This window comes from Dasypus novemcinctus, chromosome 5, assembly GCF_030445035.2.
Source record: "Dasypus novemcinctus isolate mDasNov1 chromosome 5, mDasNov1.1.hap2, whole genome shotgun sequence".
NCBI classification, from domain to species: domain Eukaryota; kingdom Metazoa; phylum Chordata; class Mammalia; order Cingulata; family Dasypodidae; genus Dasypus; species Dasypus novemcinctus.
Genome location: NC_080677.1, coordinates 5927898 through 5941727, shown reverse-complemented (window position 1 = coordinate 5941727; position 13830 = coordinate 5927898). Strand labels below are relative to the sequence as shown.

The 13830-nt window shown below is 50.1% G+C and overlaps 1 protein-coding gene across 1 annotated transcript in view; it reads left to right on the top strand.

Annotated features, from left to right (window-relative positions):
- VWC2 (von Willebrand factor C domain containing 2) overlaps window positions 1-13830 on the top strand; it is a 145074-nt gene that overhangs the window by 79972 nt on the left and 51272 nt on the right. The window lies entirely within an intron of this gene.

Here is a 13830-nt window from a genome sequence, read left to right as displayed (position 1 = left end):
CAGGCCATGGCATTTTAGTTCTGTTTTATTTTTCAAGTGGAAGCCTGTTTTGAATGATAGTTAAATCACCGTGAGGGAGAACCTAAAACTTATGATGTAAGAGAACTCGATACCACCATTGAAAAGTGCTCACCCGGTAACTCAATGGCGTCACAGGAAGGCACGGCCCTGTCCCTACGATGCCTCCAGAAATAGATCACACCTTTGTCGGATATTAATGCGCCTAAAAAAGGTTTTCTTAGGAACAGTCGGTACACTTGCATCTTAACTGTTATTAATGTTATTGGGAATCAATATGGGAGGTAATGCCATAATTCTGGCAAAATCCATTGCTAGCGATTTCCTTGGGGACGTTGAAATAAGGGAAAATTTCAGTGTGTGGGTGTGGCGACACAGCTTTCACATGGTTCCAGCTAGAATGTGGCCCATTTTATGGAGGACTTTGCCTCTGGAAAAGCATGGGGACACCGCATGCTTCCAGGGCTTAACGACACAAGGCTCCCACGATTACCCACCTCCCCTCCCTTGAAAATGTCTGGTTTACTACAGCCAAGAGGCAGCAGTGGTGGACATTCCTGTATCCGTGGCCTACTCAGATACATCCAGATGCAAAGTCTAGTGTAAGTGCATTCTCGAATGAATGAGACACTTTCCTTAGCACTGATCACTCCAGGCACATAAATCTCTGAGACAGCAGATCAGAAATAACAGACCCTGTGCTGCTTATGTGAAGAAGATGCACAGCTCAGGGAGGTTGATAAAGAAAAAGAAACGTTTTTTGAGATTCTATATATGTGGCATTTCTTACCAATCAAGAGTAAAAAGGACCTACTGTTCAGAGAGCTCAGTGGGTACTGGCCCGTATCAAACCACCAAACCAGAGCCTTCTACTAAATCAGCTACTTGAGTTAAATATGCGCGTGTGTGTGTATGAATTACTCTTCGGTGAATGATTTTATTTCAGTAAAAAGATTCCCACTTGTAAAGCTTATTACTCTTTACAGGTGCTTTTACTTCTGAGCTGGTTGAATTCCCCTCTGTATTTAGCACAAGCAGTCACTTGCTGACCAGAGCAGTGCCGGGGATGTTAGGCCCCTGTACCCCCAGAGTGGTGGCAGGACTTGGACCCGTGGTAGGTGCTTTTCACAGGACAGTACGTCTGCGTCTGTCTTGGTAAATCTGGAGGGCTCTGCTGGCTTGCCAAGCTCTTAGGAGCTCATCCTTAGAGCAGGGTTCCTAACAAGGGCTCCGTGACCTGGAAGTGAAATCCAAAAAACATTAATCCTGTGGGAACATGTCGGTGTGGGTGGGATCTATTTATTAAACAATACACGGTAGAGTGTGGGCTTAGTAAGGCGGCCATGGCTTTCACCTACTGGCCGAGGGTCCTGTGGAACACGAAAGGTGAAGACCCCCTGCCCTAAAGGAACAAGGAGAGATGTGGCCTAATAAAGCAATGTTCGTTCTCTGAAGCCACCTCCAGTCATTTTTCAAAATAGGAATAACGCAGATAAACTCGATGGAGTAGAGCCAACTTTTATAATGGCTGTTCCCAGGAAACAGAATATACACAGGGACAGATTTCAAAGGGTTTTTAATGAAAAGTCTTCACTAACCAATATCTAGGAAGAGTACTTGAGTGTAAACTCACACATCACTCCTTCACTGCCCTTCTTGCGTGGGAGTGTGCCTTAACTTCCCCAGAGTGCAGCACTTGGCATCTCTGAGCCCTGCTTGAACTCGCTTTAGAGGAGACAACTTGCTCTGTCGTCTGTTGATGGCCCATCGTCCTGGGAGGTGCTTTTGAGTTTAATTTCCTTAGGGTGTCCAGATCTTTTATGAGGGCTTTTCCTTTTCTCCCACATATAATTTGCGGGTTGGTGTTTGAAGTTAGGAATTTTTGTTTTTTGAAGACTGACCTCATTTTGCAGGAATTCCTCTTGGCCCCAAAAAAGGTGAACTATGTCGAGTTTCTCAGATACATTCCTTATTTCTCTCTCAGATATATTCACTCACAGTCTTTTTTTTTTTAATGTCAGGGATTTGCTATCTCACCAGCATATCAATGATTATAATCGCAGGTATTATTGAAGTCATTCATTTTATCTAAAAGTTTAAGCTTCTGTAGAAATCAGACTATTAATAAAGAACTGGTTAGAGTCCTACAGGTCATATAATTTAAATGCCTCCTTTTATTTAAAAAAAAAAAGAAAGAAAGAAAGAAATGAAAGCACAGAGCTGAGGAAAGGACTGACTTTCCCAGGATAACGTGGCCCCCATGTCAGGTGGGCTGACCCCAAACCAGGGACTCAGGCCCGTGTACTTTCCATTAGAATGTGCTGTCTCTCTGTTTTGGGCTTATTTTTAATGCTACTTGATGGCCTGTTAATAAGCAGACATTTGTATTCATTTATAGACAGAATGAATGGGTAACGTATGCATTTTGTCTGGGGCAGTATTGATAGGACAATCTTTCAGAAACGTATCTGGGGTCAGCCGCGCAACTGTCAGCAAAGCCCGGCGCTTGGTGTGGCGTCCCTCCAGCTGTTCCAATGGGAAGGGTGAGGATTTAGTAAGGCTTCCCAGGTGTAAACAAATACTGAAAGGCTTCTAACTGCTTTAAAAATTGGGAGATTAAATAGGATATCCTCAAAGCACAGGTTTATTCAGCCACCCTCCAGCCTGATGTAGAAATGCTCTACACCTGCAGCCCCGCCTCATACCGAGTGCGGCTCGCAGCCAGACCTCTGCCCTTGGCCGTCACACACCCACTTCAGACGAAACACCACGAATTCTGCTTCCTTTACCCCTCCTCCCCGCAGAAACTACCCCTGCTTCTCCTTTGGCATCCCCTGCCCACTGGATTATCATCCATCCATCCCCCAGGACCAACCTGGGGACTTCACTTCCTTCCCCTGACTTAGTCACCCTTATCCCATCAGCCATACCTCTTCGCCTCTTTCTCTTCTCCAGTACCTCTGACAGCTCTCCTCTTTTTGACCATCCATCAGGTCCTTACTGTGCCCACATCTAATCTCCATTTTCCGTTCATCCTTCTCATAACGGACAGAGTGATTTTTTCCTAGATAAGAGCATCATCACCTCGCTGGCCAGCTGAAATCCTTCCGTGGCATCCTAGAGCATCCAGCTTGACATTCTCACTGGCTAGCTTCGTGTGCTCGCACGGGAGAAGGCCGCTAGCATTTGGCCACGCCTGGTGGGGATGCTGGGCGCCGGCCCTGTGCCTCAGTTTTGAAATCTGCAGCCGAGCTTGAATTCTCCCGCAGCTCTGAGTCTCGGCACACGCTGTTCCCTGCACATGCAGTGTCCCTCCCCCACCTTGCCATCTGACTGTGGTCTGCAGTCTTCAGCTGCAGCATTATCTCCCTAGAATGCCTGTTTGTCTAAGACACGACTCTCCTTTTATCCTCATTATGCTGCATTACTGTTCTCGCCTTACTTATTTCCTGCATTAAACTGTCAGCGCCATCTAGGTTTTTTGATCTCAGGGTCCAGAGAGAATGCATGACACTGAAAGCCCCTCGCTACGTATTTGCTGAATTAATTAATAATTTCACGCCATTGCCAGTATATGCTTTCCTCTTTTCCTGTGTTGATACATATGTAAATTCCCAGAGCATCATCTGACAGGCAGAAGTGTGGGTTTTCTCATCATGCCGACACCTTGGCCGTTTAGCCTGGAATCAGGTAAAATATTATGATACAAATATCTGCTTGTTTCTCTTTGAAGGAATAATTAGCAGTTTGACAGATCGCATGTGTGGATTATTCAGTGTGAGGCTGTAAATTTCCTACAGGAAGAACTTAACTCTAGCTTGCAGTGAGCAGAAGGTCTGTGATACAAACTGTGGATGTCTTTGAATGCATTGGCTTTTTATTTGCAAAATGCTTTTGTAAAAGAGCAGCGAGCCACACTGCGATGGCTATGCTGTAAGAATGGATGGGTTTTAAAAGGGCCGTGGCCCGAGGACTCTTGCGTGGGTTGCAAATAGCAAGCTACAAAAAGTGAGAGCCTTTTATAAGGTAATGGCTAAGGAGGCCACAAATGCCCTCTGACAAGAAACAGGTGTGCAGCCTTTGTCTGGTCACGGATTATCTCTAGTCCTTAGTCTGCTCATTTTTAAATTGGGATAATTATGCCGCCTACCTTGAGGAGTGTGGCGAGGGTCAAAGAGGCGGTGCCTGCACAGCGTGGCGCCCTGTGCCGTCGCTGTGACGTCGCTCCCACGTGGGGTCCCTTCTCTGAATCCCAGCCGTTGACGCCACCAGTGCTGGGAGGGCACCGGCACGTGGGTGTCGTGCACCCATGCCCTGCGCAGCGCCGACAGGGCCGAGGGCTGGAGCCGCGCGTGCCGTGGGGGCCTCGGGAGGCGGAGTGCGACGCGGCCTGCCCTCCTCCCGCCTCCGTCGTCTCTGGGCTTTCCTGCCCCTGACGCCTCTCCAGGACTTCCCACCCCCCTCCCTCTCCGGGTGGCAGCCCCCGGGGTTCTTTCCTGCAAGGATAAGAAGCGCGAGGTGGTCTAAGGGACGCAGGGGCTGGCCCCGCCTTCGGGCCCAGCGCTCTCAGGACGCAGGCCATTCGCCATTCGCCTGGTCAAGGGCCAGACGCGCAGAGCCGGAACCACCGGGCTCTGAAGTTGTCTTAACCTGTAGAAACGCGGGGTCTACGCTGCAGTAGGGCTCCCAAAGCAACTGGCGTGTCGCGGGCACAGCCGCGCTCGGGCCCCTGGTGAGCCTGTGGGGCTCGGCCCACTTTCCCAGATGTGCGCTGTCGGAGGTCACTGGCGGGTGCGTGCCTCGGCCGCTCAGGGGGCAGCGCCAGGTTTCAGCCTTGCTCAGCGCACACCCCGCCTTGGGCACCGTTCCCGGCAGGAGGATGGGGCTGAGCGTGCGAGCAGGCAGGCGGGAGACTGAGGTTGCCTGCTCCTCGTCGCCCTTCCGCAACCGCCTGGGGCTTTCTCGGGGAGCCTGCGGGTTTGCCGTGAGCCTGGAGGAGGGGACACGCAGGGGCCTTTCTCCTCTCCCTAGCCACGACCCCTACCTGTGCTTCTCCCACCCGCGAGGGCCGCGGAGGCCCCAGCGCCGCCGGCGCGGCTCCCGGGCTGTCCCAGCTCGGCGTCAGAGCTTGCTGCACAGTAGAGAGAACGTGCCTCCCGTGGGGGTCTGAAATGATGCCCTCCCCTCCCGTGCCACGCGCCGGGGCCCAGCGTCCCATCCTCCAGGAACGCGCCCTTTATTTCAGCCCAGGTGGCTTGAAGACGGCCAGATCGGCCCCTCGGGTGAAGGATCTCCGGAGCCCGCGGAGGGAGGCCGGCCTGCTCTGCCGAGCCCTTGGGAGCCTGGAGGGCCCCGGGCTGGGCCACCAGGGGCGACCGCGGTGAAAGGGGCGGGACAAAGCAGAGGCAGGGAGTCCTGGGGAAGGAGCGCGCACACGCGCACGCGCAGCCCGCGTCGAGGCTGTTCGCAGACCTCGCCTGTCTAATTCCACCTCTCATCAACAGCCGGCTGTTTGGAATGGGGAGAGGCGCTGTGGGCCGACAAGCTGGGCGCACAGCTAGGTCTGAGATGGCTTGCGCGTGTGACTTCCCCAAATTACGTAACTGCCGGGAGCTCAGGGCGCAGCAAACAGGCCGGGAGCCCCGCGTGGGCCAGGCAGGCCGCCCGGGCAGGCCACGCCTCGGGCACTGCTGGCGGCTGTTAGTAGATAATAAGGTGCCACGTGCTAGGCACGTAGTGGACAGGCCTGCGCTTTCAGGGAAAGGCCACAGGACCCCGCGGGCCGCACCACCAGGCCAGAATGCACGCTTCGAAGGTAGCGGTATAGGCATGAAGATAACCCGGGCCCTGGGGACCAAATCTTGAAAGAAAAGCCCTGGGGAGAAGCTGCGGGGCACAGGGACTTTCTCCTCCTACTTGATAAGAGTTGCCTGGCTCCTTGCCGCACCCGTTCCTCGAGTGATGAAGAAGGCATCCTCCTTCCCCATAAACGGTTGTTTGCGTGGACTGGCCTGCCCTGCTGAGCGCATAGGCTGAGGATTTGATGGATGAAACCACAGTCTAAGCGGATGTGGACCCGTGAGGCCGAGGCCAACCAGCTCCGCCTGTCTTGGCTCCCTGGAAGGAGTGGATCTTTGGGTCGGCAGCTCTCCTCCATTTCCCACAGCCCCTGCCTTCTCTGCCCTGGCACGGGCTCTGCGTCAGGGGTCCAGCCTCCAAAGCTCTGCCTTTTCCCCAGGGAGTGACCTGGTCAGAGGACGTCACTATCCCGTGCCCCTGCCCAAAGGGGGAGCCCCGCCACCTGCAAAGTGGCCTAGAGATGAGGAGCGCAGATTACGTCGCAGGGGCCCAGCCCGCAGGTGGCCGAGCTGGCCAGCCCCCTGAGCACAGGAGCCCCTTCTTCGCACTTACCGTAGGTCTGATTGGTCCACACTGTCTTTAAACCAGCTTTTGTAACTATCATAAAATCGGGTGCATAGGGCTTAAGATTCCAGCTGGAGATAACTGGAGGGTGATGGCTGTTCCTGTTTTGATGGCTTTTGGCTTTCATTTTGTAATGAATGATTTCGGCTAAGGTCGAGGTCAGAGCGTCTCCCATTCTCTTAGGATAGAAACGGTGTTACTCGGGAATGTCGGAGCTGGGCAATGGCCTTGCTCCGAGAGAGCTATAGCTGGGAGGACTGAAATCAGTTGTCTCAGCTTTTCCCAAAGCCCAGACCAGCACAGAGCTGCCACCTGGACGTGGCCGCCCTGGTCCTCGGCCGCCCTGGTCCTCAGATGCCCAGGTGTAAAGTCTTGGGCCGTGAGTTAGAGTGTCGCGCCCTCTAGTGGCTGTCTGCTAAACTGCAGGTTCCGTCGGAACCCGGAATTGTAAAACCAAGGCACATTTTTTATTTAGGTAACAAAAAGAACAGACAAGGGGCCATCGGGCTTCCTTTAAAATGTAACCCTTTACGTCACAGATCTCCTCTGACCCAACGCTCCTCTCTTCCTCCTCAGCCTCACGTTATAAACAACAGTAACAAACGACAGAAGCAAAGTCACAGGAACTCAGAATGCCCCCGAGTCCTCCTGACATGGCTCGCAGGGGCAGAGATGAGGTCCCTGGATTGGTTTTGTTCTAGGTCGATGTTGAAGAAGCAGGTTCATCCTGCAGCGGGGCGCTGGCTCAGCGCAGGGAACCTCTGCTGGCAGCCCTGGGAGGCTGCACTGCAGAGGGCGGCTGACACCTGGCACTGGCCCTGCGGGGGCCTGCCTGGCCTCTGCCACGCTGGAATCCTGCCCCACTCTCTGCTGGTTCAGGAGAACATTGATGGGGACAGCTTGAGCCTCCCAGCTGCTAAAACAAAGACCGTACCATGGGTTGCCTTAAACAACGGGGACACTGGTTCATGGTTTTGAGTCTAGGAAAAGTCCAAAATCCAAGTGTCGGCAAGGATGCTTTCTTCCCCAAATCTGTGGCGTTCTGGGGCTGGCTGCCAGTGATCCTAGATGCTTGGCTTCTCCATCACATGGCAATGCACATGGTGGCTCTCCTGCTTCCGGGTCCACAGGATGGAGGAATAGAGTTTGGATTAGAGTGGACTTACTGATATTCTATTCTGGAAGTATTGTGATTAGTAATGGAAGAAATTGTAGCATTGATGTGGAGAAAGTGGCCACAGTAGCTGCTAAGGGTAGGGAGAGGGAAGAAGAGATATGATGTAGGGGCATTTTCAGGACTTGGAGTTGTCCTGGGTTGTACAGCAAGGACAGTTGCTGGACATCATATGTCCTGCCATGGCCCACTGGGTGGACTGGGGGAAATTGTAAACTATAATGTAAACCATTATCCATGCGGTGCAGCAGTGCTCCAAAATGTATTCACCAAAGGCAATGACTGTCCCACAATGATGAAAGAGGTTGTTGATGTGGGAGGAGTGGGGTGAGGGGGTGGGGGGTATATGGGGACCTCATATTTTTTTAATGTAGCATTAAAAAAAATAAATAAAGACAAAAAAAAAAGCCCAGCCTGATTCAGTAGGGCCACACCTTCCCTGGAGTACCGCCTTGAAGAGATCCGGTTTACAGTGGGCCCACGCCCACCAGAATGAAGAGCAAAACCAGTACCCAATTCCATGTCCAAGCTGGGGTACACAGTTCAACCCACTACTGGATCTGAAACCCCCAGTCTTGGCCCTCAGGCATGCTTCAGTGCAAAGGGTAAATGGGATGAGACAGGTCTAAACGTTTTTGATGATCATGGTAGAACATAAACTATAAAATAAGATTACATGAGAGAATTTATATAGACACATTTATGTACATGAATCTTTCAGCCTGCTATTTATGATCATACCCTTAATATGAGCCAAACATTGTGCAAAATTTCTAGGTATATTGCCTTATTTGCCACAACAACTGAATGAGATGGTTATTATTGTCTGTAGATGAGAAAGCCAAAGCTCGGCAAGGCCAAGCACTTGGTCCAGTGTGGTACATGGTAACCAAAGGGCCTTAACACTCCCTCGTGCAGGGCAGAGGGGCTGGTAACTACTAGATATCCACCATCAGTTATCGGTCATAAAAGAAGTACAAAGGTTCTGAAGGTTCAGGAGTTTCACAGTCACAGACAGAACATTCAGCAGGGAGGCTGCAGACTTGACTGGTTCTGGGAACAAAGAGGACTGAAAGGCCAGTTGGGACTGGGTGGTGGGGGAGGGACACCTGCAAGGCGCTGGCGGAACAACGTTCCTCTAAGTTCAGATGTTTTCATGCTTGAGTACTGCGCTGTAGGAGAACATGGCAGGTACCAAAATAATTTTCTGGGGACCTTGTGGTGGCAAATGGTGAGTAGCAAACCTGGCCAAAACGAGCCCCTTCCAGAGCCAGCTCCCCCTGGCCTCCAGGATCCCTGCCTTGCGGGGCAGTGCATGCCCCTCAGCCAGGGACAGGCACTTGGTGAGAGGCACCAAGAGAGGTGGGGAAGGAAGGGGGCAGAGGCCAAAGACGACCGACTGTTCTTTCAAATCCGGTGGGAGAGACCGAGCCCCACCATCTGCTTTGTTTCTTCAAGTGCCGCCCAGTTGAAAAATGCTCAGCTTCCACTTGTTCTGGATGTAAAGGCTGCCCCTCAGGCTGGCTTTCCTTTCCATCCCCACAGATAGCACCCAACCGAGACGACGCCTAAGCTCCCACAGGTAGAGGCAGCGTTATTATGATTTTACCTTAAGGTTCCCAAACCCAGGTCTGCAAAGGACGTAAAGATGGCAACTTTGGTCTGGTTGGTGCTTCCCACAGGCCTATGGGGGATGATAAGTCAAAGAGGTAGACCACACAGGCCTCCCAGAAACTTCCCTTCTCCTTTCCCACTGGGGGGCCCTTGTCATCTCACATCAATCCAAGCCTGCAATGGCAGGTGAATAGAGTCTCAATTTCTTTGCTGAGAGAGAAATTAATTCTTAATAAATGTGGCAAAATATTTCAGGGTGTAGTAGAAAAATAACGGTGGCCACTGGTTGGCCACTGCTGCCAGGCAGAGTCCCTGGTTGATTCTTAGCCTTCCCGTCCACAAATCGCATGCTATGCTGGTTCACAAATGCAAACCGCATGCTGTGAACCTTCCTTGACAATCAGGGACCTGGCAGTAATCAAGTGGTTACAGTTTTTAAAATGCTTCATTATATGCTATTTTTGACCTTCGTTGGGCCCAGTTGAAGGTAGAAAATTAGGGCAAATTGTTCCTATTTTACCCTTGAAGAAACTAGGTTAGGGAGTCAGATCAGGAACAGCTAGGGCTATCATCATACCTTCCAATCTCGGTTTGATGTGCCCTGAATCTTCCCTTTAAAATGTTACAAAAATGAAAAGAGCAGGTATGAACCCACCATGGAGCATCGTAGAAGCAGAGCATTCAAAATGGACACTGAAAGCCCAGTGTCCTCCTCTGTAGGAAGCCTACCTCCTACAGGTGGAAGCATTTATTTTCAGTTGATTTGCTTATGTGTGTATTCTGAACCATACATTATTTATTTTTTATGTCCTTGAAATTCATACAAATGGAATCATACCATATAAATTCTTCTGAAACTTACTTTTTGCTCGGTATTCTCTTGCCGCGATTCATCTATAAGGATGAGGTCATGGGGATCCAAGCATCTTACTGCGCGGAGATGTCTCCCTGAGACCACTTCAGAATACGTCCCTCCATTCTGCTGCTAGGCATGGGTCCTGCTTTATGTTGATTTGGGGGGGAGGGGATTGCATAGGATACTTCCATGAACATTGCCCTGTGTGTTTCCTGGCTCGTGTGGGCTCACACTTATCTAGGGAACATTCCCAGGAGCCCAGTTCCCGGTTGGGGAGGATGCATGTGTTCAACATTTCCCAACAACTCTACAGTGGCTCTTAGGAGCTCTTCTATCTTCTTTAATATTCTTTATTTTGCAAATATAGTCCATTACCAGATTTTTTTTTGCTCCTCTTTCACTTTCTTTATGGTGTGTTTTGATGAATCATTGAAATTAGCTAGTTCATCTTTCATGATTTTTGGTTTTGCATCTAGTTTTAAAAATGTCCGCTCTCCTCTAACGTCCTAAGGATGCTTCCTATATATTATTCTTATGCTTTGTTTTCACATTTAAAATTCGTAGGGACTAAATTAATTATTAATGCTTTTTGTGTGTGGTGTGAAATTGGGATCTGATTTCTTTACTTTTTTTTGTTGTTGTTGTTCTTCAAATGGATAACCACTTGAACCAGCATTATTTCACGCATTCCATTGGGAGTCTGCCCTTGGGTTGACTTAACTGTGTAAACAACTAACCCAAATCTTGGTGGGTTTAAAGAAAAGCATTTTTTAGTTCATGATTTGAGGACTGGCAATCTGTACTGGGCATTCCTTCTGTTGTGCTTGCCTGGCTCCACTGGTACCTGTTGACACCTTTATGTCTCCAGTTAGCCAGTGGATTGGCCGGCCCCTTCACCTAGGATGGCCTGTGGTGGTTGAATCTGTCTGTGCACCAGAAAACCATGTTCTTAAAGTTAGTCCATTCCAGTGGGTGTGGACCCATTGTAAGGAGGACCTTAGATGAGGTGACTTCAGTAAAGGCGTGGCCACCTCCATCAGGAGGGGTCTTAATCCTATTCCTGGAGTCCTTTATAAAAGGAATGACTAAAGAGAGAGAGAAAAGTCATGGAAGCAAGAAGCTGAAAGCAACAAAACTTGGAAGAGAAAGGAGAGACCAGCAGATGCTGCCGTGTGCCTTGCAGAGAAGCCAAGGATTGCTGGCAGCTGGTCTTTGGTACGAAAGCATCACCTTGATGATGCTTTGATCTGGACATTTTCTAGGCCTTGAAACTGTAAGTTTGTACGAAATAAAATTCCCATTGGCGAAGCCTAACCACGCCGTGGTATCTGCTCTGAGAAGCCTAGGACGCTCACCCAGGTGCGGCAGGGGGCAGGCTGCCGGAGGACCTGGCCGGCTGTCTTCTCCTCCTGGTGGCTCTCGTGCTCCAGCAGGCTAGCTCAGGCTCACTTGTGGTGGGCTCAGGGTTGCAGGTGTCCTTAGAGAGCCAGCCCGATGTGCAAGCTCCTTTCAAGCCTCTGCTTGCATTATACTTGCCCAAAGTCCATTGTCCTCATCAAGTGCCAAGGCCAAGCCCAGATTCAAAACGTGGAAGAATCAACTCAAGCGCTCGAAGGGAGAAGCTGCACAGTCACGTCCCAAAGGGGCTTGCAGATAGAAAGGGGAGGAATGTGAGATCAACTCTGCAGTCTGCCTCAAGAATCCTATTTCTTAGGATTGAGGTGTGCCTCTACCGCCTGACCTGTAGAATCGCCCCTGTGTGGCCAGGTCCCAAGATGTGCACATTGGCTTTCAGGGCGAGCTGGAGAACTGAGCAAAATGCTGTCCTGCACAGCTGCAGGAGCAGTGTTCGTCGGATTGACTCAGTTTCCATCTGAGGGGCACCTACGGCTAGAACTTACCTAAACGGTTTCCCGTAGGCAGGAGAAGTAGAGCAGAACCTACTCTCTGAGGACAAAGTGATCTGGGAAGCCCGACTGTGTCCTCTTTCCAGTAGCAGAAAAAGTGAGATTTTAAACTGGAGCCAGGATAACCCAGAACCAATTGCACCGTCCTTGTAAGCCGTAGCGGAGACGTGGGTCCTGTGACCTGTAAACACCAACGCCTGTTACCACCCCCCCACACACACACACACCCCGTGTTCTGCAAATAACTGGGGCCGTCTCTGGAAAGTCTGGTGCATACAGAAAAGCGTGTGAAGAAAACCTTTCAACTTTGGCCAGCTTCTGTTCACATCCCTTCAACAATTCCATAGGGGGATCATATTGACCCAAGTATCGCTGAAAATACGCTTAGGGACTCTTCACTGCTGCAGCTTGCTGACGCGAACAGAAAGGCCATGTTCTCTTTGTTCAGTCGGGGTCAGAATTTGCTCCTCAGCCTGGACAGGAGCAGGTCAAGATGAGTGGAAGGATGCCAGGTCAACGGAGAGGCGACGCTGTGGATCCAGATTTCAGAAAACTGTCAGGACGTGATGCACCGTACTAAATAAAATATGTCCCGTGTACTGGCATAGGCTGCTGATTTTATGAAAAAGGAATGAAGGGGTAACTAAAGACTCTATAGAGGACGGAAGGCGATAGGAAATCTGAACAAGCCACTTTGCTTTCTGAACGCTGGGCTGATGCTATTCCTGTCAGTCAACTGTGAACTTGAAGGAGTGGGGACGTTCCCAGGACACATATGCGTGAGTAAAGAACACAGCCTGGATTTTAATTAAGAAAAATTAAGACACACGTGGGAAAGACTGGGTTCACTAATTCATTTTCCCTACGATAACTGTGTTCTTGAGGTAATGTTGGCTTTACTGTTCCCCGAGAGCTCAGGAAAAAACGCAGGTTTCATTAAGAGAAGGCATAAATGGCTCATTTGCAAGCAGAGGCACTTTTTGATCTTCTTGTGCCAAGTTAATTTTGTGGATCTTTCAAAATAGCAATTGGTGGTTAATTTCCTTGATCACAAATCAGTCGGTGGTGGGACTAATGTAGTGTTTGAAAGAGTCACATGGTGACTCAGGGTCACTATGTCTACTTGAAGGTGATATTTATATTTTTAAAAAATATCTGCACCACCCAGAATTAGAGAAAGTGCCTCAAAACATTCTCATGTGGTTCTACTGCTATGATCAATTTTTTAAAACATTCACATACATTGTTTAAGTGTTCTCAGGGAGGGAGCTGGTAAATTTGATTATATTAAAAGAGGTGTTCTTGTCTCAAATATATGGAGGCTGTTTCAAAATATAATTTCCAGAGAGATAAGCTATGATTTAAGAAAATATCAGTTGTCATTTTTTCTTTCTTGAAAATCCCATAAGTTAGGTGGAGACATTTTCTCCTTCCTTCATTTATTCTTAAATACTCATGAAACGCTAGCTGTGTGTCTAACCACAGCTGTAAAGTTGAGGGCACCCATAGGAATAAAGCCAGGACTCCCCCAGCTTTGGGGAGGAGGCAGGCAGTGACGATAACTCCGTGTGATCGTTGGTATAATCACTTCCGTCCACGGAGAAGGGAGGAAATGGCTCCATCCTGTGGCCTGTGAAGACTGTAGAGGAAGTGGTGTTTGTGCAGGGTCTTAAAGCAGATTCACTAGTCCAGGCTGAGAAGGGAGGAGGAACCAGCCTGAGCAGCCCTGGGGGTGCCAGGTGTGCGTTCCCACAGGGGAGCCGCTTGCAGGTGGAGGAGGGGGCTGCTGCCAAGCCTGGACCATTTCATCTAGTGCAGTCTCCCCTCCGCCTCCCCTC